This window comes from Arachis hypogaea, chromosome 15, assembly GCF_003086295.3.
Source record: "Arachis hypogaea cultivar Tifrunner chromosome 15, arahy.Tifrunner.gnm2.J5K5, whole genome shotgun sequence".
Taxonomy (NCBI): domain Eukaryota; kingdom Viridiplantae; phylum Streptophyta; class Magnoliopsida; order Fabales; family Fabaceae; genus Arachis; species Arachis hypogaea.
Window position 1 is genome coordinate 32,634,803 of NC_092050.1, and position 26,122 is coordinate 32,660,924.

The following is a 26,122-nucleotide window of genomic DNA, read 5'->3' on the forward strand; positions in this document are numbered from 1 at the left end:
TGGACAGCACAAACATGACCAAATCACAAGCTTAATCACATATAACAATATATCAACAAAATTCAATATAAAGTCAATCAAACTCCATCAACAATCAATCAAAACAATCATTCACTTATCCAACACAAATTTAATCGGTGAGAATTTACCGAAACTCTACCTTTGTATGAAATCAAAATACTCGAAACTCTGGAGAAGCCTTTTGACCGAGCTGCCGAAGAAGAGAATATCTGGAATTGTTTGTGCCTCCTAGAACTCCAATTGGCCGAACTCAAGGAGTAGGAGAGCTACGTCATCGTCGACTTCTACCGATCAAAAGTGACGCTAACATGTAGAGGAGGAGAATACAAATACTTTTACCGGATTAGATTTTTTATTGGAGTTACGGATCGCAAGAAATCGAAACCGGAAGTTCGGTGAGGTTACGGCTCTCTCTCTCGGTCACTCTTCTCTCTTCCTCGGCAGTTTGCTTTCTTTTCTCTTCAAAGAATGAAAGCCATGCGTGTATGATGATGATTAATCAAGAATCATTGGTGATTAAACGAGAAATGGCATGTGTCATAGTTATATATATATTCATGCATGAAAAGCCACGTTTCAAATTTTCTTGCTTTATCCCTTCAATGACTTTGGCCAATTTCCTTTTTCATTTGTTTCTTAAATGGCTTTGGCCCAATGAATAAAAAAGTTTAAATAATAATAATAATAATAATAATAATAATAATAATAATAATAATAATAGTAGGTTAAATGTATATGAGTTACTAATATAAATGATATTAGTAATTTAAGAATAAAAGATATTTGATGAAGTATTAGTAAAGTTAAGCTCATCGAAAAGTACCGATATTTACTCATATCGGCGAATTTGGAACTTGATAATAATAATATTAACTAAACTCTATTTTTTTAATTAAAATATCAATTACTTAAATTAAAATATACATATAAAATTATTTATAAATTACTAGAATTAAATTTTTAATTAGGTAAAATAGTTTATCATAAAATATTTATATATATAAGAATATGAATTTGATTAAATTCAAATAGTTATAAAATTAATTTAATTACTTATAATAAAGTAATTTCTAAAAATAAAAAACTTCAATTTATAAAAATAAATTTTAACTTATTTATATTTATATTTTAACAAATGTGGGTCGTTACAACCTACTTCTTAATGTTAGTCCTTACCAGTCCACTAGAAGTGAAGAAGTCATCAGCATCTAAGAACCGTAAGTAAGTGACAACAGATATATGGCTAATTCCATAGACCTTTTTCCCTTTTGCAGCCACCGATCGCTTGGGTCTAGATTTCACCCTCCAAACTTGAGAGGGGGAGGGGTTTCTGGACCACCCTCATCAATTTGTGTCTATTGCTCTTCTTGAGTCATTGCCAACTCCTTCCACTACAAGAAAAATGTTGAGTACCGTTAGATTTAGCATCACAGAGTAGCGGCAAATTTACCGTCGGATTTAGCGTCACAGAGTAACGGCAAATTTACTGTCGGATTTACTGGCGGTAACAGCGACGAATTCGTAAGATTAAGTAATTACTAGTGGATCCAGGTTTCCGACGATAAATCCGCCGATAATATTTGGAGGAAAAAATTAAACTAGCGCATCTTTTACTGTCGAAAAAATTCGACGATAACCCCAATTAGTGAAACGCTGCATTTTGGTGACCCGCAATGGTGTACCGTCAGATTTTTTTTACGATAAATCTGACGGTAATAAGGCATAAATTCAAATCACGAACCCTCTTCCCCCTCATTCGAGATTCACCACCATTCCTCTCTCTCACTTCTTCCACTCTCTCTATCACCACCATATGCCACCGCCGAGACTACCACCATCACAGCCCCCTCTCCATTGTCGTCAACCCACCACCGACCCCTCCCTTCTTCTCCTTCTTCTCCTCTTCTCCTTTCTCCTCGTGCCGTCTTACCACCCTCGCCCCCACCATCATCGCGCCGCCATTACCCAACCTCCAACGAGTTCCCCAGCTTTCGGCGACCACCCTTCCGCCATTTCTAGCTCCAGCAACATCATAGTGCTGCTACATCTTCACCTCTTCTCTATTCTCTCCTTGTTCTGTGCATTCCAAGTTTCTTTAAATTCTCTTTTTCTTTCTTCTTCAAATTTTGTTTTGGTTAGGTTGTTTCATTATTCTAATTTCAGTTAGCTAATTTAATTAGAGTTAATTTTTTTATTTTAGTAGATTTTAGATGGTTAAGATATGTTAGTTTTAGGATTATTAGTCTGTGTTATATTGATAAAAGCGTTGAAAATTGACTAAATTGAAAGATAATGCTGCTGATGTTGTGTTGAATATGCTAAATTTGTGTCAATTAATATTAAAAGACTACTTGTTTTATTGAACAATTGCTGAAATTTGGTTGAATAGCATTGACTTGAATTTGAATTGTCAATTGTTACTTAGTTGTGTTGATTTTGTATCTTTGATGCATGTGCACACCAAGTGTGAATTTATATGCCTTTATTGTCTATTATCTGTTTTAAATTGCATGTTGTACCTACCATGTAATTTAGAATGTTTGATTTTTGCTTGGTATAGTTAGTTGAATCTCTTTGTGATAAAGGATTATAATGTGTTGGAAATTATTTGCTAATTGAGTTTTGTATATGTATATTGTGTGTAAATGCCAAATTGCTTGATTAAAGTGTTTTCCATACTTAGAATCTGATTTAGATTCAATAATGTACATTATGGTTGAAATGGTTCTATTCTAAAACACTTACTGTTATCATCAAATGTTGAACTTAATGTTGTGGTATTAATTATAAGAATTACATTAGTATTATTATAATTTATTGTTGATTGGTATGCTATTTGCAGACATGATGACAGGTAGAGGTGCTGCAGATTAGGCTACTAGTCATGGACGTGGTCGTGGTCATGGTCATGGTAGAGGGAGGGTTTCTTCTGGTACCCTCGGAAATTCTGAATTCTCTCCTTCTACTCCGACTCTCGGTAGTGTTATAAGTTCCGGGTTTAGCGGACCAGCCATTCATCATGGTCCCTAAGCCCAACTTCGTCTACGGCGATGCCACCGCCTCTTACTGCTCAGTAGTTCGTTACCATGGCGATGCCTGATGAGCGGAAATTTATACGCTTTTTGGCATTGTTTTTAGTATGTTTTTAGTAGAATCTGGTTACTTTTAGGAATGTTTTCATTAGTTTTTATGTTAAATTTACATTTCTAGACTTTACTATGAGTTTGTGTGTTTTTCTGTGATTTCAGGTATTTTTCTGGCTGAAATTGAGGGACTTGAGAAGAAATCGAATTCAGAGGTTGAAGAAGGACTGCTGATGCTGTTGGATTCTGACCTCCCTGAACTCAAAGTAGATTTTCTGGAGCTACAGAACTCAAAATGGCGCGCTTTTAATTGCGTTGGAAAGTAGACATCCAGGGCTTTCCAGCAATGTATAATAGTCCATACTTTGACCGAGTTTAGATGACGTAAAAGGGCGTTGAACGCCAGTTCTATGCTGCTGTCTGGAGTTAAACGCCAGAAACACGTCACAAACCAAAGTTGAACGCCAGAAATACGTTACAACCTGGCGTTCAACTCCAGAAAGAGCCTCTGCACGTGTAACATTCAAGCTCAGCCCAAGCACACACCAAGTGGGCCCCGGAAGTGGATTTATGCATAAATTACTTACTTCTGTAAACCCTAGTAGCTAGTTTATTATAAATAGAACTTTTTACTATTGTATTAGACATCTTCGGATCATCTTGGATTGTATTTTTGATCCTGTGATCTCGTTTTGGGGGCTGGCCATTCGGCCATGCCTGGACCCTTCACTTATGTATTTTTAACGGTAGAGTTTCTACACTCCATAGATTAAGGTGTGGAGCTCTGCTGTTCCTCAAAGATTAATGCAAAGTACTACTATTTTTCTATTCAACTCAACTTATTCCGCTTCTAAGATATTCATTCACACTTTAACCTGAATATGATGAACGTGACAATCATCATCATTCCCTATGAACGCGTGCCTGACAACCACTTCCGTTCTACCTTAGATTGAATGAGTATCTCTTGGATCTCTTAATCAGAATCTTCGTGGTATAAGCTAGATTGATGGTGGCATTCATGAGAGTCCGGAAAGTCTAAACCTTGTCTGTGGTATTTCGAGTAGGACTCTGTGATTGAATGACTGTGACGAACTTCAAACTCACGATTGCTGGGCGTAGTGACAGACGCAAAAGGAGGGTGAATCCTATTCCAGTATGATCGAGAACCTCAGATGATTAGCCGTGTTGTGACAGAGCATTTGGACCATTTTCACAAGAGGATGGGATGCAGCCATTGACAACGGTGATGCCTCCAGACGATTAGCCATGCAGTGACAGCGCATCGGACCATTTTCCAGAGAGGATCAAAAGTAGCCATTGACAATGGTGATGTCCTTACATAAAGCCAGCCATAGAAAGGAGTAAGACTGATTGGATGAAGACAGCAGGAAAGCAGAGGTTCAGAGGAACGAAAGCATCTCTATAAGCTTATCTGAAATTCCTGCCAATGATTTACATAAGTATCTCTATCTTTACTTTATGTTTTATTTACATGATATATATTGTAGCCCATATGAGTCAACTTAACTGAGATTTACAAGATGACCATAGGTTGCTTCATACCAACAATCTCCGTGGGATCGACCCTTACTCACGTAAGGTTTATTACTTGGACGACCCAGTGCACTTGCTGGTTAGTTATATCGAAGTTGTGAATGAAAAACGATTTATTAAGACGTGCGTACATAGCTTTTGGCGCCGTTGCCTGAGATCACAATTTCGTGCACCAAGTTTTTGGCGCCGTTGTCGGGGATTGTTCGAGTTTGGACAACTGACGGTTCATCTTGTTGCTCAGATTAGGTAATTTTCTTTTGGTTTTATTTTCAAAAAGTTTTCAAAAACCTTTCAAAAATTTCTCACCTGTTTTCAAAAAAAAAAATAATATACAAAAATCCAAAAAAATTAGAAAATCATAAAAATAAAAAATATTTTTCATGTTTCTTGTTTGAGTCTTGAGTCAGATTTTAAGTTTGGTGTCAATTGCATGTTTTAAAGTTGCATAAAATTTTCGAAAAATTCATGCATTCATAGTGTTCTTCATGATCTTCAAGTTGTTCTTGGTAAGTCTTCTTGTTTGATCTTGATGTTTTCTTGTTTTGCATCTTTTCTTGTTTTTCATGTGCATTCTTGCATTCATAAAGTCTAAACATGAAAGATTTCTAAGTTTGGTGTCTTGCATATTTTGTTTGCATTAAAAATTTTTCAAAAATAAGTTCTTGATGTTCATCTTGACATTCAAAGTGTTCTTGGTGTTCATCTTGACATTCATCGCATTCTTGCATGCATTCATTGTTTTGATCCAAAATCTTCATGCATTGCATCATTTTCATGTTTTTCTCTTTCATCATTAAAAATTCAAAAATAAAAAAAAAATATCTTTTCCTTTTTCTCTCTTAAAATTTCGAAAATTAGATTTGACTTTTTCAAAAATTTTTAAAAATCTAGTTGTTTTCTATGAGTCAAATCAAATTTTCAAATTTTATCTTTTTCAAAATCTCTTTCAAAAATCAAATCTTTTTCATTTTTCTTATTTATTTTCGAAAATTATAAAAATATTTTTCAAAAATCTTTTTCTTATCTTTATCACATAATTTTCAAAAATAACATCATCAATTAATGTTTTGATTCAAAAATTTCAAGTTTGTTACTTACTTGTTAAGAAAGATTCAAACTATAAGTTCTAGAATCATATTTTGTGAATTCTTGTGAATCAAGTCATTAATTGTGATTTTAAAAATCAAATATTTTTCAAAACTAATTTCAATCATATCTTTTCAAAAATATCTTTTTATCCTATCTTTTTCAAAATCATATATTTTTCAAAAATTTGATTTTAAAATATCTTTTCTAACTTCTTATCTTCTTATATTTTCAAAATTGATTTTCAAATTTGTTTCAACTAACTAACTAACTTTTTGTTTGTTTCTTATCTTTTTCAAAACTACCCAACTAACTCTCTCTCTCTCTCTAATTTTCGAACATATCTTCCCTCTTTTTCAAAATTTCTTTTTTTTTAATTAACTAATTATTTTCATTTTTGATTTTAATTTTCAAAAATTACTAACCTTTTTCAAAAACTATTTTCGAAAATCACTAACTCTTTTTCAAAAATTATTTTCAAAAATTCTCTCTCTCTCTCTCTTATCTCCTTCTATTTATTTATTCATCTACTAACACTTCATCTCACCCAAATTCGAACCCCCTCTTCCATCTGTGTTCGAATGTTTTTCTTCTTCTTTTCTTCTACTCACACAGGGACCTCTATACTGTGGTAAAAAGGACCCATATTATTATTATTTTTCTGTTCTCTCTTTTTTATATGAGCAGGAGCAAGGACAAGAACATTCTTGTTGAAGCAGATCCAGAACCTGAAAGGACTCTGAAGAGGAAACTAAGAGAAGCTAAATTACAACAATCCAGCAAGCACCTTTCAGAAATTTTCGAACAAGAAGAGGAGATGGCAGCCGAAAATAATAATAATGCAAGGAGGATGCTTGGTGACTTCACTGCACCTAATTCCAATTTACATGGAAGAAGCATCTCCATCCCTACCATTGGAGCAAACAATTTTGAGTTGAAACCTCAATTAGTTTCTCTGATGCAGCAAAACTGCAAGTTTCATGGACTTCCATCTGAAGATCCTTTTCAGTTTTTAACTGAATTCTTGCAGATATGTGATACTGTTAAGACTAATGGAGTAGATCCTAAAGTCTACAGGCTCATGCTTTTCCCCTTTGCTGTAAGAGACAGAGCTAGAGTGTGGTTGGACTCTCAACCCAAAGATAGCCTGAACTCTTGGGATAAGCTGGTCACTGCTTTCTTAGCCAAGTTCTTTCCTCTTCAAAAGCTGAGCAAGCTTAGAGTGGATATTCAAACCTTCAGACAGAAAGAAGGTGAATCCCTCTATGAAGCTTGGGAGAGATACAAGCAACTGACCAAAAAGTGTCATTCTGACATGCTTTCAGAATGGACCATCCTGGATATATTCTATGATGGTCTGTCTGAGTTATCTAAGATGTCATTGGATACTTCTGCAGGTGGATCCATTCACCTAAAGAAAACGCCTGTAGAAGCTCAAGAACTCATTGACATGGTTGCCAATAACCAGTTCATGTACACTTCTGAGAGGAATCCTGTGAGTAATGGGACGCCTATGAAGAAGGGAGTTCTTGAAATTGATACTCTGAATGCCATATTGGCTCAGAACAAAATATTGACTCAGCAAGTCAATATGATTTCTTAGTCTGAATGGAATGCAAGCTGCATCCAACAATACTCAAGAGGCATCTTCTGAAGAAGAAGCTTATGATCCTGAGAACCCTGCAATAGCAGAGGTAAATTACATGGGTGAACCTTATGGAAACACCTACAACCCCTCATGGAGAAATCACCCAAATCTCTCATGAAAGGATCAAAAGCCTCAACAAGGCTTTAATAATGGTAGAAGAAATAGGTTTAACAATAGTAAACCCTTTCCATCATCCACTCAGCAACAGACAGAGAACTCTGAACAAAATACCTCTAATTTAGCAAACTTAGTCTCTGAAGTATGATCTGTCCAAGGCCACTGTAAGTTTCATGAATGAAACAAGGTCTTCCATTAGAAATTTGGAAGCACAAGTGGGCCAGCTGAGTAAAAGGATCACTGAAATCCCTCCTAGTACTCTCCCAAGCAATACAGAAGAAAATCCAAAAGGAGAGTACAAGGCCATTGAATTTATCACCATGGCCGAACCTGTAAGGGAAGGAGAGGACGTGAATCCCAAGGAGGAAGACCTCCTGGGACGTCCAGTGATCAATAAGGAGTTTCTCTCTGAGGAACCAAAGGAATCTGAGGCTCAACTAGAGACCATAGAGATTCCATTAAACCTCCTTATGCCATTCATGAGCTCTGATGAGTATTCCTCTTCTGAAGAGAATGAGGATGTTACTGAAGAGCAAGTTGCCAAGTACCTTGGTGCAATCATGAAGCTGAATGCCAAATTATTTGGTATTGAGACTTGGGAAGATGAACCTCCCTTGTTCACCAATGAACTAAGTGATCTGGATCAATTGACATTGCCTCAGAAGAAACATGATCCGGGAAAGTTCCTAATACCTTGTACTATAGGCACCATGATCTTTGAAAAGGCTCTGTGTGACCTTGGGTCAGGGATAAACCTCATGCCCCTCTCTGTAATAGAGAAACTGGAAATCTTTGGGGGGCAAGCTTATGGACAAGTAGAGGACGTGTTAGTAAAGGTTGAAGGCCTTTACATCCCTGCTAATTTCATAGTCCTAGATACTGGGAAGGATGAGGATGAATCCATCATCCTTGGAAGACCCTTCCTAGCCACAGCAAGAGCTGTGATTGATGTTGACAGAGGTGAAATAGTCCTTCAATTGAATGAGGACTCCCTTGTGTTTAAAACTCGAGGTCATCCTTCTGTAAACATGGAGAGGAAGCATAAAAAGCTTCTCTCAAAACAGAGTCAACCAGAGCCCCCACAGTCAAACTCTAAGTTTGGTGTTGGGAAGTCTCAACAATGCTCTGAACATCTGTGCGGCTCCATGAGAGCCCACTGTCAAGCTATTGATATTAAAGAAGCGCTTGTTGGGAGGTAACCCAATTTTTATTTATCTAATTTTATTTTTCTTGTTCTTTCATGTTTTATTAGGTACATGATCATGTGGAGTCACAAAATAAATATAAAAATTGAAAACGGAATCAAAAACAACAGAAGAAAAATCACACCCTGGAGGAAGACCTTACTGGCGTTTCAACGCCAGTAAGAAGCATCTGGCTGGCGTTCAACGCCAGAACAGAGCATGGTTCTGGCGCTGAACGCCCAAAATGGGCAGCATCTGGGCGTTTGAACGCCAGAATTGCACCCTGGAAAAGAGCTGACGCTGAACGCCCAGAACAAGCATGGTTCTGGCGTTCAACGCCAGAAATGGGCAACAAATGGGCGTTCAACGCCCAGAACAAGCACCAATCTGGCGCTGAACGCCCAGAGTTGTGTGCAAGGGCATTTTGCATGCCTAATTTGGTGCAAGGTTGTAAATCCTTGAACACCTCAGGATCTGTGGACCCCACAGGATCACCTCAGGATCTGTGGACCCCACAGGATCCCCACCTACCTCCACTCACTTCTTCTCACCCCTCTTTCACACAATCCCATAAACACTCTTCCCCAAAACTCTTCACCAATCACCTCAATCTCTCTTCCCTATCACCACTTCACCACTCACATCCATCCACTCTTCCCCATAAACCTACCTCATAAACTCCACCTACCTTCAAAATTCAACATCTCTTTCCCACCCAATCCCACCTATATGGCCGAATACACACATCCCTCCATCTCCTCCATATCTTCTTTTTCTTCTTCTATTCTTTCTTCTTTTACTCGAGGGCGAGCAATATTCTAAGTTTGGTGTGGTAAAAGCATAGCTTTTTTGTTTTTCCATAACCATTAATGGCACCTAAGGCCAGAGAAACCTCAAGAAAGAGGAAAGGGAAGACAATTGCTTCCACCTCTGAGCCATGGGAGATGGAAAGATTCATCTCACAAGCCCATCACTAAGAAAAGGACGGAGCAAACAAGAGAGCACATTCATGGATCTCAACAGGCACATGAAGAAGCTCATCATCAAGAAACCCCTGAGATACCTCAAAGGATGCACTCTCCTCCACAGAATTTTTGGGAGCAAATCAACACCTCCCTAGGAGAATTAAGTTCCAACATAGGACAACTAAAGGTGGAACATCAAGAGCACTCCATCATCCTTCATGAAATAAGAGAAGATCAAAAAAGCAATGAGGGAGGAACAACAAAGACAAGGAAGAGATATAGAAGAGCTCAAGGACATCATTGGTTCCTCAAGAAGGAAACGCCACCATCACTAAGGTGGACTCATTCCTTGTTCTTATTTTCTGTTTTTTGTTTTCTTAATGTTAAGTGCTTATCCATGTTTGTGTCTTATTACATGATCATTAGTAGTTAGTAACTATGTCTTAAAGTTATGAATGTCCTATGAATCCATCACCTCTCTTAAATGAAAAATGTTTTAATTCAAAAGAACAAGAAGTACATGAGTTTCGAATTTATCCTTGAACTTAGTTTAATTATATTGATGTGGTGACAATGCTTCTTGTTTTCTGAATGAATGCTTGAACAGTGCATATGTCTTTTGAAGTTGTTGTTTAAGAATGTTAAATATGTTGGCTCTTGAAAGAATGATGACAAGGAGACATGTTATTTGATAATTTGAAAAATCATAAAAATGATTCTTGAAGCAAGAAAAAGCAGCAAAGAACAAAGCTTGCAGAAAAAAAAGAGAAAAGAAAGAAAAATAGCGAAAAAAAAAGAGAGAAAAAGCCAGCAGAAAAAGCCAAAAGCTCTTAAAACCAAGAGGCAAGAGCAAAAAGCCAATAACCCTTAAAACCAAAAGGCAAGGGTAAATAAAAAGGATCCCAAGGCTTTGAGCATCAGTGGATAGGAGGGCCTAAAGGAATAAAATCCTGGCCTAAGCGGCTAAACCAAGCTGTCCCTAACCATGTGTTTGTGGCGTGAAGGTGTCAAGTGAAAACTTGAGACTGAGCGGTTAAAGTCAAGGTCCAAAGCAAAAGAAGAGTGTGCTTAAGAACCCTGTACACCTCTAATTGGGGACTTTAGCAAAGCTGAGTCACAATCTGAAAAGGTTCACCCAGTTATGTGTCTGTGGCATTTATGTATCCGGTGGTAATACTAGAAAACAAAGTGCTTAGGGCCACGGCCAAGACTCATAAAATAGCTGTGTTCAAGAATCATCATACTGAACTAGGAGAATCAATAACACTATCTGAACTCTGAGTTCCTATAGACGCCAATCATTCTGAACTTCAATGGATAAAGTGAGATGCCAAAACTATTCAAGAGGCAAAAAGCTACAAGTCCCGCTCATTTAATTGGAGCTATGTTTCATTGATCGTTTGGAATTTATAGTATATTCTCTTCTTTTTATCCTATTTGAGTTTCAGTTGCTTGGGGATAAGCAACAATTTAAGTTTGGTGTTGTGATGAGCGGATAATTTATACGCTTTTTGGCATTGTTTTTAGTATATTTTTAGTAGAATCTGGTTACTTTTAGGAATGTTTTCATTAGTTTTTATGTGAAATTCACATTTCTGGAATTTACTATGAGTTTGTGTGTTTTTCTGTGATTTCAGGTATTTTCTGGCTGAAATTGAGGGACTTGAGCAGAAATCGGATTCAGAGGTTGAAGAAGGACTGCTGATGCTGTTGGATTCTGACCTCCCTGCACTCAAAGTGGATTTTCTGGAGCTACAGAACTCAAAATGGTGCGCTTCCAATTGCGTTGGAAAGTAGACATCCAGGGCTTTCCCGCAATGTATAATAGTCTATACTTTGACCGAGTTTAGACGATGTAAAAGGGCATTGAAAGCCAGTTCTATGCTGCTATCTGGAGTTAAACGCCAGAAACACGTCACAAACCAGAGTTGAACGCCAGAAATACGTTACAACCTGGCGTTCAACACCAGAAAGAGCCTCTGCACAAGTAACATTCAAGCTCAGCCCAAGCACACACCAAGTGGGCCCCGGAAGTGGATTTATGCATAAATTACTTACTTCTGTAAACCCTAGTAGCTAGTTTATTATAAATAGAACTTTTTACTATTGTATTAGACATCTTCGGATCATCTTGGATTGTATTTTTGATCCTGTGATCTCGTTTTGGGGGCTGGCCATTCGGCCATGCCTGGACCCTTCACTTATGTATTTTTAACGGTAGAATTTCTACACTCCATAGATTAAGGTGTGGAGCTCTACTGTTCCTCAAAGATTAATGCAAAGTACTACTGTTTTTCTATTCAACTCAACTTATTCTGCTTCTAAGATATTCATTCGTACTTCAACCTGAATATGATGAACGTGACAATCATCATCATTCCCTATGAACGCGTGCCTGACAACCACTTCCGTTCTACCTTAGATTGAATGAGTATCTCTTGGATCTCTTAATCAGAATCTTCGTGGTATAAGCTAGATTGATGGCGGCATTCATGAGAGTCCGGAAAGTCTAAACCTTGTCTTTGGTATTCCGAGTAGGACTCTGGGATTGAATGACTGTGACGAACTTCAAACTCGCGATTGCTGGGCGTAGTGACAGACGCAAAAGGAGGGTGAATCCTATTCCAGTATGATCGAGAACCTCAGATGATTAGTCGTGCTGTGACAGAGCATTTGGACCATTTTCACAAGAGGATGGGATGCAGCCATTGACAACAGTGATGCCTCCAGACGATTAGCCATGCAGTGACAGCGCATCGGACCATTTTCCAGAGAGGATCAAAAGTAGCCATTGACAATGGTGATGTCCTTACATAAAGCCAGCCATAGAAAGGAGTAAGACTAATTGGATGAAGACAGCAGGAAAGCAGAGGTTCAGAGGGACGAAAGCATCTCTATACGCTTATCTGAAATTCCTGCCAATGATTTACATAAGTATCTCTATCTTTACTTTATGTTTTATTTACATGATATATATTGTAGCCCATATGAGTCAACTTAACTGAGATTTACAAGATGACCATAGTTTGCTTCATACCAACAATCTCCGTGGGATCGACCCTTACTCACGTAAGGTTTATTACTTGGACGACACAGTGCCCTTGCTGGTTAGTTGTATCGAAGTTGTGAATGAAAAACGATTTATTAAGACGTGCGTACATAGCTTTTGGCGCCGTTGCCTGAGATCACAATTTCGTGCACCAATGCCACCTCTAGCGATGGATGCCGCAACCCCGGAGTCCTCTCATGGAATCGAGGCAGTTAGTGCCCCTCCACCACCTCCCATCATACAGTTGATCATTTGACCTGATGGCAGCACATGATAAGTATCACTTTGAGTCTTATATATTTTCTGTTTGTTATTATTGCTAAAAGTGCCTTCAAATTGATTCTAGTTTAGTGGATTTAAGTTTGAATGGCTGAATGTGTTTTCTATTTACTGATTATGGTTATTGCTGAAAGTTCCTAGTTATTGTTTCTTGTTTAGTGAATTTAAGTTTGGTTTTCTGGTTAGGTGTTTCCTGTTTACTGATTATGGTTATTGCTGCAAGTGTTTGATTATTATTTCTTGTTTAGTGGATTTTGGTTTGGTTGCCTAGTTAGTGTTTCCTATTTACTGATTATGGTTACTGCTGCAAGTTCTTGGTTATTGTTTCTTGTTTAGTGAATTTAGGTTTGGTTGCCTGGTTAATGTTTTCTGTTTACTGATTATGGTTATTGCTGCAAATGCCTTGTTATTGTTTCTTGTTTAGTGGATGTAGGTTTGGTTGCCTAGTTAGTGTTTCTTGTTTACTGATTATGATTTTTGCTGTAAATGCCTGGTTATTGTTTCTTGTTTAGTGGATTTAGGTTTGGTTTTCAGGTTAGTGTTTCCTGTTTACTGATTATGGTTATTCCTATATTATTTTGTTTATGGATTGTTGTTAGGTTTGCACCGAACGACAACGCGTATACTCAGGAGATGACCAATGTCATCAAGTTGATGTACGACCATCCCTAGGCCAGCTACAAGAAGATTTCCGCTGAGATCAAAGAGCAATAATTTTAGAAATGAACGATAATTTTTTTTTTGTTTCAAATGTTTTTAGCTAGTTTATATCCTCTATTTTGATTAACTAATTTAAAGTTTCTTTGTTGCAGCTGCACTTTATATGGGACGCTCATAATCTTACCCTTAGGAAGATATTTGACCATAGAATGGGTCGGTGGCTCCAGCAGATGCTGGAGGATGTTGTGAGGGACAGGACCACCTAGCTTCGATCGGAAGTGAAAAAGGCTCTATTAGTTCATTGGGAGACCGATGAGGGGTTCAGGCATCAGCGTCTCACCAACAGAGCTAACATGGTATCGGCCAGGTCATCCAAGTATACTGGCGGCTCAGCGACCTTTATGAAGACTAACGCCAGGCTGGTATATAGTGACTTTAATTTTGTTAATAACTTAGTTATATTCTTTTGCATATCATTACTAGTCATCCTAATCATATTGTTTCAATGCAACATGGGTAGTCGAAGTTGTTAGATCGCGAGGCGACATTGGCGGAGACGTTCAAGTACACCCACACACTGAAGGAGAACAAAGCGAGATTTACTGATCAGCGGTCTTAGAATCATTATGTGAGTAAACATACATCTGATCTTCTGGTATAAAATTATTTGAGATTAACTATATATCTGTCGTACTAATCACAATAACTTGTGTTATACAGGAGTCCTATATACAAAAACTAGAGGCCGCAACTCAGCAGTCTCAGCAAAGTGGGGAGGATGCCATCGATGACTTTACAGCTTCAGTCGTCGATCCCGATGTTGTTTGGAGAGAGACTGGCTCAGCGCCGTACAAGAATCGCGTATACAGGTTGGGGTTGTTCTTCGCCAACACCCTTCGCACCTCAACGTTGGGGTCGTCATCAAGCTCTGCCATTAGCGAGCCGTCGAGCCCAAGGAAGACATGGATTTGAGTCTGCAGGTGCAGGAGCTTCAACGTAGCCTTCATCAGCAGGCTCAAGAGCTGAACAATTATCGAGAGAAGTATCATTAGATCCTCACACGTGTGACGAATACGGATGAGCTCAAGCTGGAGTGGAGGGAGTAGCGGGAGTGGCTTCAGTGTATGGAGGCTCAAATGGAGGTATACTAGACTTAGATGTGCGCTGCTGGCATCATCTCTGCTGGTGACAACACCGCTGCTAGTGGCACAAAAACATCAATGTCTTCTGCGTCGCCTCCTCAGGGCCACGGGACCGACGACGACGACGAGGACAACCTGGATTTGTAGTTATTAGTATTTCGTTTTATTGTTTCATTGTATTTATTTTATGTACTTGACTTTTAATTTATTTGAACATTTTATTATTTATTTTAAATAATAAGTTTTCATTATTTACGAATTGACCATTAATTGTGTGAAAAATAAAATTAAACAAAAAATAAAATTGACCATTTATTTCAATTTTTTTTTCAAAAAAATTGATATTTCCGTCGGATTTACCGTAGGAATAATCCGATGGTAATAGTGCAAAAAACAACATTTTTTGGCGCCAACAATATCTTTAGAAAAATTCGTCGATAACCAATTGGTTCTCCGAACTGGTAATCTGTCACAGAATTCGACAATAATTACCATCAAATAAAAAATTCTAAAAATAAATATTTACTGATGAGATTTATATCGTCTGATTCATTCTATATTTTTCTTGTAATGTCCTCAAAGGGACTCTGAAAAAAATGATGGTTAGGTGTTAGTCATCAAACTAAAAGCTTGTACTTTAATTGATAAACGATTGTTAAGTGTTAGTCGTTAAACTAAAGGTTTAGAGTGGCCTCCTCTTAGCGCTTGTCGACCTGTTTCGACCAGTTGGCTTTCTTGGTGTGAGTCGTCCCAGTTCAGTTTCCTATCAAAAGAAATTAATGTAATATTATATAATTGATATTATGTATTGTTAAAAAGTTAACATATGCCATCTTCTTTCCATGGCCACGTAGGTAGTAGATCCACCCTGTGTGCATTGATCCTTCGGTGATAGATGCTCGACTGGACCATTCCTTGGCCCTGGTCTTCCAATAGTCCTACATGGCCAGGATCCAATCGATCGGAGTACTTTTGTTGTGGATGTTCGATAAAATCTCTCAAAAACGCTTGATTGCTCTAAACTGCCAAATCCTGTAAATATGGAAATCTTCTCAAGGGAGAATATTAAAATGTTGCTACGACAAGACAATAAACCAGAATTAATAACATTGTAAGTTGTAATAAGCGAAATTATAAAAAAAAAATAACTTAGTTACCTTAAACAAGTCCCACTAGATCAAATTTTAGCTTGTTACATGAAAAGAGTTTAAATATAAGTAGGATTAACTCTTCATAATCATCATGTGTTTGTGGTCAATGTCTAAGATAGATAATATTAGTTCTTAATTGCTTGCCAAGAGATTTCTTGCATTTTAAGTTTCCTTCTCTTGCACGTAATTGCTTTGATTTTTATTGCTTTAATGTTTAATTTCTTGCATGTTTAGTTTTCACACTTTTGGTTGAGAAATTGGGTGTTTGAGTGGAATTGAGTTGTGGATGTCCATTCCGTATTGTGTGAGAATAGTTAATTGATTTGGTTTTCATTGATGCTAGTCTTTCACTAAATAATTAGTGAGTTGACTAGGACTAATGGATTGAGATCAATTATGCTCTTTTGACTAATTCTCAAGGAGGATTGACTAATTTGGATTGATTCCACACAATTGCCATGTTTGTGGTCCATAACTAGGATAGGAATCCTAAATTCCCTAATTTTTGTCAAGAGTTGCCATTTACATTCCTTGCATATTTATTTGCTCTCTTACTATTTACATTTCTTGCCAATTGCTATCATCCAATCCCCATGCTCTCCTTCATAGCCAACAATTGTACATTTCATTGCAACTCCTAGGGAAGACGACACGTGAGTCAAAATACTCTCGATTTATATTTGGTTTGAATTGTGATAATATTTGATTGATGATCAATTGTTGGGTTTGGACTATACTTGCAACGTCAATCCTATTTTTAATGCGAAAATTCAAACCTATGCTTTTGGTCATTGTCAAAATTTTGGCGCCGTTGATATCATACTAAATTGAATTCTTTAAATTCGATTTATATATATAGTTAAATACATACTAATTCGAGCATAATGGATTCGATTTACCACTAGCCACCGTTGAGCATAAATCGAATTTATTACATTCGATTTACTAAAAAGACTGTAAATCGAATGGACTTAATTTGATTTAGTAGTGCACCATGTAATTCGAATCATATTGATTCGATTTAGTGTTATGAGGGCTAATTCGAATTCGATGAATTCGATTTATACTTAAATTCGGTGCACCATATAATTTAAACACATTTGTTTCGATTTAGTACTATCATATCTAATTCAAATTGAGTGAATTCGATTTATATAGAAATATTATTGAAGATATCTACGCAACGTTATTTGTTTGGGAGACATTAACATTGATTTAGTTTATGTATGTGCTTTTCCCTAAAAATTAGGCAACATTAAATAGTTTAGGACATAAAATAGTACTTAATCATTTAATTTAAAAAAAATGAAAAAAAAAACATTTGTTATGGTACGCCTCCTGCTAAGAAAGGGACATTATTATTGAAGTAAAAAAGCGACATTGAGGTTTATTACTAACCGAACTGATTGATACCCTTGGTCTATTCCTTGGTTTCATTCTCCTTTCATTTCATTCTTTGGTTTCTGCAATGTGTGAAAGAATCAAAGTCAACAAAACATTGGATTCGATTAGAAAATCAAAAAATTATTTTCTCAATTTAGAAAAGCTCTTTAAGTTGATTAGATTATTTCATACTATAAGAGAATTCTTTGTAAATTGTGAGATAAAACGGTCAATGCCAATATAATAACTCAAGAGAAAATATGCAAATACTTATTAAATAATTTTATTATGGCACTGTGATAAGCGGATATTTTATACACTTTTTGGTATTATTTTTATATAGTTTTTAGCATGTTTTATTTAATTTTTATTAAGTTTTCATAGGTTTTAATGCAAAATTCACATTTTTGGATTCTACTTTGAATTTGTGTGTTTTTATGCAATTTCAGGTATTTTCTAGCTGAAATTGAGGGGCTGGAGCAACAGTCTGTTTCAGAGGCAAAGAAAGTACTGCAGATGTTGTCTGGATCTGATCTCCTTGCACTCGACAGAGCTTTTTTTGGAGCTACAGAAGTCCAAATGGAACGTTCTCAATGGCTATAGAAAGCTAACATCTAGGGCTTTCCAGAAATATATAATACTTCATACTTTTCTTTAGAATAAAAGGCCCAAAACTGGCGTTCAACGCCAGCCATCTACCTCAGTCTAGGCGTCCAGCGCCCACAAGGGAGTAGCCGGCGTTCAAATGCCTAAGAAGGACCCCCTAGCAGGCATTCAACGCCCATGGAGTCTCCTAGCTCGTGGATCTCATCAAAGCTCAGCCCAAACACTCACCAAGTGGGCTCTGGAAGGGGATTTTAGCACTAGAAGATTGTTTTACCCTTCTTATATAATCCTTAGTCATTAGTTTAGTATTTAAGGGATATTTTACATGATCTTCAAGGACCTTTTGACACTTTACACGCTTATCATTGTATTCTCTATCAGTATGAGTTTTTAAACCTCCTAGGTTGAGGGGAGGAGCCCTGCTGAGTTTTATGGATTAATAAAGTACTACTGCTCTTTCTCAATTCGTGTTTGATTCTCTATTCTAAGATGTATCTTCGTTCTTCATTCTAAGACCGCGTGCCTGACAACCGCCTGTGTTCTTCTTAGAGAAACTCTGTGAATAATGGTGTAGCTCAGAAGAGAGGAGTTCTTGAAGTAGACACTTTGAATGCCATATTGTCTCAAAACAAGATCTTGACCCAGCAGGTCAATATGACCTCTCAGTATTTGACTGGAATGCAAGCTGCAGCTGGCAGCACTCAAGAAGCTTCTTCTGAAGTAGAAGCTTATGATCCTAACCAATCCACCATGAAAGAGGTGAATTACATGGGAGAATCCTATGAAAATACCTACAATCTCTCATGGAGGAATCATCCTAACCTTTCATGAAAGGATCAACAGAAGCCTCAGCAAGGCTTCAACAATAATCAAGGTGGAAGGAACCAAAATAGGTTCAAAAACAGACCATCATTCCCATCTTCTCAAGGGAATATGGAGACTCCTAAGCAGAGCCTCTCTGACTTAGTAACTATAGTCTCCAACCTCTCTAAGACCACTCATAGTTTCATTACTGAAACAAGATCCTCCAACAGAAATTTGGAGAAACAAGTTGGTCAGCTGAGTAAGAGGATCCCCGAGACTCCTCCTGACACTCCTCCTAGTAACACTAATGTGAACCCAAGAGAAGAGTGCAAGGCCATCACCACAGAGACTAAAGCCGAATCTAGAGAGACTGGGATAGCGTCGATTGCCAGTAAAGTGCATCTCACTGGGCGTTCAACGCCCAAAATGGCTAAGAGCCCGGGGCTAAACGCCAGTGAGGAAGCCTTCACTGGACGTTCAACGCCCAAACTGGCAGGGACTCTGACGTTGAACGCCAGTAAGGACACCCCTGCTGGGCGTTCAATGCCCAAAGAACCAGCAGAACTGGCATTGAATGCCAGTGATGGTATACCTCCCAAATGTTCATTACCCACTGAAGCTGTCCATATCTAAGAACTAAAGGAAGCCAAGGCTCATGAAGAGACCATAGAGGTTCCTTTGCATGCACTCTTACAATGTATGAGTTCTGATGAATACTCATCCTCGGATGAGGATAAGGATACTTGGGAAGAGCAAGTTGCTCAGTACCTAGGAGCTATCATGAAGCTGAATGCCAAGTTATTTGGTACAAAGCCTTTGGAGGAAGAACCTTCATTGCTTACCAAAGAGCTAAATGCTTTGGTTCAGCAGAGGTTACCTCAGAAGCTTCCGGATTCTGGACGTTTCCTAATTCCCTGCACCATAGGTACCATGATCTTTGAGAAGGATCTGTGTGACCTAGGGTCAAGCATAAACCTCATGGCACTCTCTGTAATGGAGAAGCTGAGAATCTGTGAGGTACAAGCTGCAAACATCTCATTAGAGATGGCAGACAAGACAATGAAGAGGCCATATGGTTCAGTAGAGGATGTCTTGGTGAAGGTTGAAGACCACTACATCCCTGCAAACTTCATAGTCTTGGATATTGGAGAGGATGATGATGAATCTATCATTCTAGGAAGACTTTTTCTAGCCACTGCAAATGCCATGATTAATGTGGCAAATAGAGAAATGGTCTTCCAAATAGGGGAAGACTACACCTTGTTCAAGATTTCCGAACCCAACTCCCTACCTAAAAAAGAGATAAATGTGCAACACTTAGTCTTCCAACCATCTCTTTCAGTGCAGAGCTTTACTAAGCCCCCAAACATCAATTCTAAGTTTGGTGTTGGGCAGCCATTACCAAGCACTGAGAACAAAGCTACTAGGAAGAAAGTACCTAAAGACTGGAGGGACAAGTAAGTCCCCACTGAAGGCCTCTCACCTGGCATGAGAGTTATCTTCACCAAGAAACCAGTCATACCACATATAGTGAGTCGTGTCCTGTCTCTAGAGCATGTGGAGCTCATTCATGAGAAGACAGGTAGAAAGTTCACTGTAAGGGGAGAAATTCTGAGCCCATACTCACCTCCGTAAGGAGCTAACTGTCAAGCTAATGACGTTAAAAAAGCGCTTGTTGGGAGGAAACTCAACCATAGTTATTGTTTATTTTTTTCTTTGAATTTATTTTCTTTAAGTTATTTCTTTAGGTTCGTGATCATATGCAGTAGTTAGAACAGAGATAGAAAGGTTCAGCATTGAAAACAGAACACTCGGAATGGATTGTCTCGCTGGCGCTGAATGCCAGCCAGGGAGCACTGGCTGGGCGTTCAACGCCCTAACTGGCAAACTTGCTGGCGTTGAACGCCAGCTATGGGTATAATGATGGGCGTTCAACGCCCATGCAGAGGGTAGGGAATCCGAATTCCCTAGCCTCTCAAGACCATTGGGTCCCACAGCATCTGTACCTATGCCATTTCTTCACTCTTCTGTTCACACTTCCCCATGCACTCTTCCTTATAAACCCTAGCCCAATCAAATCCATATCACTTCTCCAAAACCATCATAAATCCCACCAACCCCCACCCACTTCAAAATCAAATTTCCCTCCCATTTACCCCACCCATGACCGAACTCAACCCTAGCCCACTCCTATAAATACCCCTCTTACTAACCCTTCATACACACAGCTCTCGTACACATCCATAGCGCCCTTGGCCTAATTGCTTCCTCCCTCCTTCTCCTTCTATTTTCTTCTTCGTCTCTTTTGTTTATTTTTGCTCGAGGACGAGCAAAGCTTTTAATTTTGGTGTGGGAAAGCGTTGCTTTTTTCTTTCCATTACCACTTATGGCACCCAAGGTTGGAGAATTCTCTAGAAAGATGAAAGAAAAGGCCGTAGCCGCCACCTCTGAATCTGGAAGATGGAGAGATTCATCACCAAGCCCATCAAGACCTCTTCTATAAAGTAGTGGCAGAGAAGAAAGTGATCCCTAAGGTCCCTTTCAGACTCAAGAAGAATGAGTATCCGGAAATCCAAAGAGAGATCCGGAGAAGAGGTTGGGAAGTCCTAACCAATACCATTCAAGATGTTGGGATCTTAATGGTGCAAAAGTTCTATACTAATGCATGGGTCACAAAAAATCATGACATTAGTGTGAACCCAAATCCTAAGAATTGGAGCACCATGGTCCGAGGGAGAATCTTAGATTTTAGCCCTGAAAGTATGAGGTTGGCATTCAACTTGCCTCTAATGCCAGGAGACCCACATCCTTACACTAGAAGAGTCAACTTTGATCAAAGACTGGATCAAGTGCTCTTAGACATCTATGTGGAAGGAGCACAGTGAAAAAGGGATTCCCAAGGCAAGCCCACTCAACTAAGAAGGCTTGACCTCAAGCCTATAGCTAGAGGATGGTTGGAATTCATCCAACGCTCTATCATTCCTGCCAGCAATCAGTCAGAAGTGACCATTGACAGAGCTATCATGATTCATTGCATCATGATTGGGAGTGAGGTAGAAGTACATGAGGTGATACCTCAAAAACTGTACAAAATTGCTGAAAAGCCTTCCACCAAAGCAAGGTTGGCTTTCCCTCACATCATATGTCACCTATGCAATTCAGCTGGAATTATCATAGGAGGAGACAAATTCATTGATAAGGACAAGCCCATCACTAAGAAGAAGATGGAACAAACTAGAGAGCATGCACATGAGCCTGTGCAACCGCCTCAGCATGAGATCCCTGAGATGTCTCAAGGGATGTATTTTCCTCTTCAAAGCTATTGGGATCAATGGCATACTTCTCTTGGAGAACTAAGCACTAATATGGAGCAATTGAGGATGTAGCATCAAGAGCACTCCACCACCCTCAATAAAATTAGAGAAGATCAAAGGGCTATGAGGGAAGAACAACAGAGACAAAGGCGTGACATTGAAGAGATCAAGCACTACATTGGATCCTCAAGGAGGAGCACTAGCCGCCACCATTAAGGTGAATTCGTTCTCTTAATCACCTTACTTATTTTAATTTTTCTGTTTTCTGTATGTTTTATTGTCTGTTCACTTGTTCTTATTGCATGATCATTTCTATCTATATCTTAAAATTATAAAATATTCCATATGTCTCTCACCTTACTTAAAAAGAATATTTTATTTGAAAAGAATTGAGAAATATATGAATTTCAAGTTTTATAATAAGAATAGTTCAATTATTTCGATGTGGTGGCATTGCTTTTGTTTTTTGAATGTATGAATAAACAGTGCATGATTGAAATTGGAATTAAGAATGTTAGCTCTTGAAAGAATGAGGATAAAAGTGAAATATTATTGGTAATATGAAAAATCCAAAAATTGATTCTCGAAGCAAAAAAAAAGTAGCAAATAGAAAAAGAATAAGCATGTTGCAATAAAAGAAAAAAAATTATATGCATGCGAAATATATATATATGCAGAAAAAGCCGAAAGCTCTTTAAACCAAAAGGAAAGAGCAAAAAGCCAATAACCCTTTAAACCAAAAGGCAAGGATAAAAGGATCCAAAGGTCCTAAGAGTACGCTTAAGAACTCTGGACACTTCTATCTGGGGATTCTAGCAAACCTGGGTTCACCCAGTTAAGTGTCTGTGGCATTTATGTATCCAGTGGTAATACTGGAAGACAAAGTGCTTAGGGCCACAGCGAAAACTCTAAAAAAGCTTTGTTCAAGAATCTAAAAGAGCTAAACTAGGAGAGTCAATAATATCATCTGGATTCTAAGTTCCTAAAGATGCCAACACTTCTGAGTTTCAATGGATAGTGAGATGCCAAAACTATTCAAAAGGAAAAAGCTACTAAGTCCCGCTCATCTAATTGAAATTGAGCTTCATTGGAAACTTTGATATTTATTGCATCTTACTCTTCTTTTTATCCTACCTTTGTTTTAGTTGCTCGAGGATAAGCAACAGTTTAAGTCTGGTGTTCTGATGAGCGGATATTTTATATGCTTTTTGGCATTGTTTTCATACAGTTTTTAGCATGTTTTATTTAAGTTTCATTAAGTTTTCATAGGATTTAGTGCAAAATTCACATTTTTCAATTCTACTATGAGTTTGTGTGTTTTTATGCAATTTCAGGTATTTTCTGGCTGAAATTGAGGAGCTGGAGCAAAAGTCTGTTTCAGAGGCAGAGAAAGTGCTGCAGATGCTATCTGGATTTGACCTCTTTACACTCGACAGAGCTTTTCTGGAGCTATAGAAGTCCAAATGGAGCATTCTCAATAAATATAAAAAGCTAACATCTAGGGCTTTTCATAAATATATAATAGTCTATGCTTTACTTCAGAATAGAAGGCCCAAAACTGGCATTCAATGCCAGCCATCTACCCCAGTCCAGGCGTCCAACGCTCACAAGGGAGTAGCTAGCGTTCAAACGCCCAAGAAGGACCCCCTACCAGGCGTTCAATGCCCAAGAAGTCTCCTAGCTTGTGGATCTCATCAAAGCTCAGCCCAAACACTCACCAAGTGGGCTTTGGAAGAGGATTTTAGCACTAAAAGACTGTTTTACCCTTCTTATGAAATCCTTAGTCATTAGTTTAGTATCTAAGGGATATTTTACATGATCTTCAAGGACCTTTTGACACTTTACACGTTTATCATTGTATTCTCTATCAGTATGAGCTTCTAAACCTCTTAGGTTGAGGGGAGGAGCTCTGCTGAGTTTTTTGGATTAATAAAGTACTACTGTTCTTTCTCAATTCGTGTTTGATTATCTATTCTAAGATTTATCTTCGTTCTTTATTCTAAGACCGCGTGCCTGACAACCACCCGTGTTCTTCTTGGGTTCGTGTGAATACGTAACTGGAAAACATTGAACCACTAGCTTAATTATATCTCTCTTAGACAGCTAATCCACGACTTCATTGGGGACGTCTCGAGACACCAGTACAGCCGAGGTATGGGGAGATTAGAGTCTTTGTGGTAGAGGCTAGAACACAAAGGCGCAGCATTCTCTGATCCAGAAGATTCGACCTAGTTTGTGAAATTTTGAGTAGGATTGATGCACCACTATTTCGTGGTATATCTTGTACTTAATTGAGTGGATTTTATCCACTAAACTCACACTTATTGATAGAATTTTCATGTTTTACATTTTCCTTCCTGATTTTGTGTTATGATTGGAAACATGTTTCTTTGGTCTTAAATTTGCTTTGTTTAATCCTCTCTTATTACCATTCGATGACGTGATATTTGTGTTAAGTGATTTCAGGATTTATTAGGTAGAAATGAGTTAGAGGATGGAAAGGAAGCATGCAAAAGTTGAAGGAATAAAAGAAATTGAAGGAACTGCAAAGCTGTCAGCCCTGACCTCTTCGCACTCAAACGGTCATAACTTGAGCTACAGAGGTCCAAATGAGGCGGTTCTAGTTGCGTTAGAAAGCTAACATCCGGGGCTTCGCAATGATATATAATTTTCCATAGCTGCCCCAAAGACAAGTGACTCACATGCGTGACCTGGCAAAAATCTAATCCACGCTCACGCATGGACGACGCTCACGCGTGACTTTTTCGCATTCTGGACGTATCTGGGTTGTTTTTGACCCAGTTTTCGGCCCAAAAAACACAGATTAGAGGCTATAAAGTAGGAGAATCAATCAATTCATTAAAAACAACATTCATAATTCACAATTTTAGGTTTTAGATGTAGTTTCTAGAGAGAGAGAGGCTCTTTTCTCTCTCTTAGGATTTAGGATTAGGATTTCTCTTAAAGGTTAGGTTTACTTCTTCTGCATTCCAGGTTCTATGTTCTTTTAGATTTAGTTTTTCTTATCTACTTTTATTTATTCTATTACTTTAGTTGCTCTATTTCTCTTGGTAATTACTTATTTAGCCAATTTGGCTTATGAACTCTTCATGTTAGATTTGAATTTATGTTTAAATGTAATTTGAGGTATTTCAGATTTATGATTGTTTTCTTCTATTTATAATATAAATAATTTAGATTTTTCTCCTTTGCTTTGGTTGAGTAATTGGTGACACTTGAGTTATCAAACTCAGTTGTTGATTAATTGGAATTTGCTGATTGATTTGGATTCCTCTAAAGCTAGTCTTTCCATAGGAGTTGACTAGGACTTGAGGAATCAAATTGATTAGTCCACTTGACTTTCCTTTATTTAGTAAGGGTTAACTAAGTGGGAGCAATAAACAATTCTCATTACACCTGATAAGGATAACTAGGATGGGATTTCCAATTCTCATACCTTGCCAAGAGTTTTCTTAACTATTAATTTATTTTTCTTGTCATTCAATTTACTTGTTCTTTAATTCAAAAATCCCCCAAAAATACACTTTTTCTCATAACCAATAATAAATCATACCTCCCTGCAATTCCTTGAGAGATGACCCGAGGTTTAAATACTTAGGTTATAAATTTTATTGGGTTTTGTTACTTGTGACACCCAAGAATCACAGGCTCGCCTCAAGGAAACAGTGGATCAATTTCATGCAAGGAGACACTAGAAACTCTCGTGGACAGTGAGAAGCATGACTTTGTATTGGAACAATTGGAGGAAGCCGTAATCGTTAAAGAGGAAGAAGTGGTCGAAGACTTAGGAGATGCGGAACGTCCATGGGAAAGCCCAGTCATAGAACCCCCTTCTAAGGAGTTTGAATTTGATGTTGAGGAGGGTATACAACCTCCAAGGCATATCATGGTTAAAGACTTTGAAGGGGATGATCAAGAGATGGATTCAATCATTGATGAATTCTTATCTACATTTGAATCCTCTTCCATTGGACTTGACAGGGAGATTAAAGAAGAAGAAGCACAACCTCCCATGCCCTTGGTGAACAATGAAGAAGAGATCGAATTGGAAG

General features: G+C 38.0%; 1 non-coding gene across 1 annotated transcript; it reads right to left on the bottom strand.

Annotated features, from left to right (window-relative positions):
• Nucleotides 1–6,960: 6,960 nt before the first annotated feature.
• On the bottom strand, nucleotides 6,961–7,064 carry LOC112752267 (small nucleolar RNA R71). Its single transcript, XR_003176713.1, has one exon. It is a non-coding gene; the product is annotated as a small nucleolar RNA R71 (small nucleolar RNA).
• Nucleotides 7,065–26,122: the final 19,058 nt, after the last annotated feature.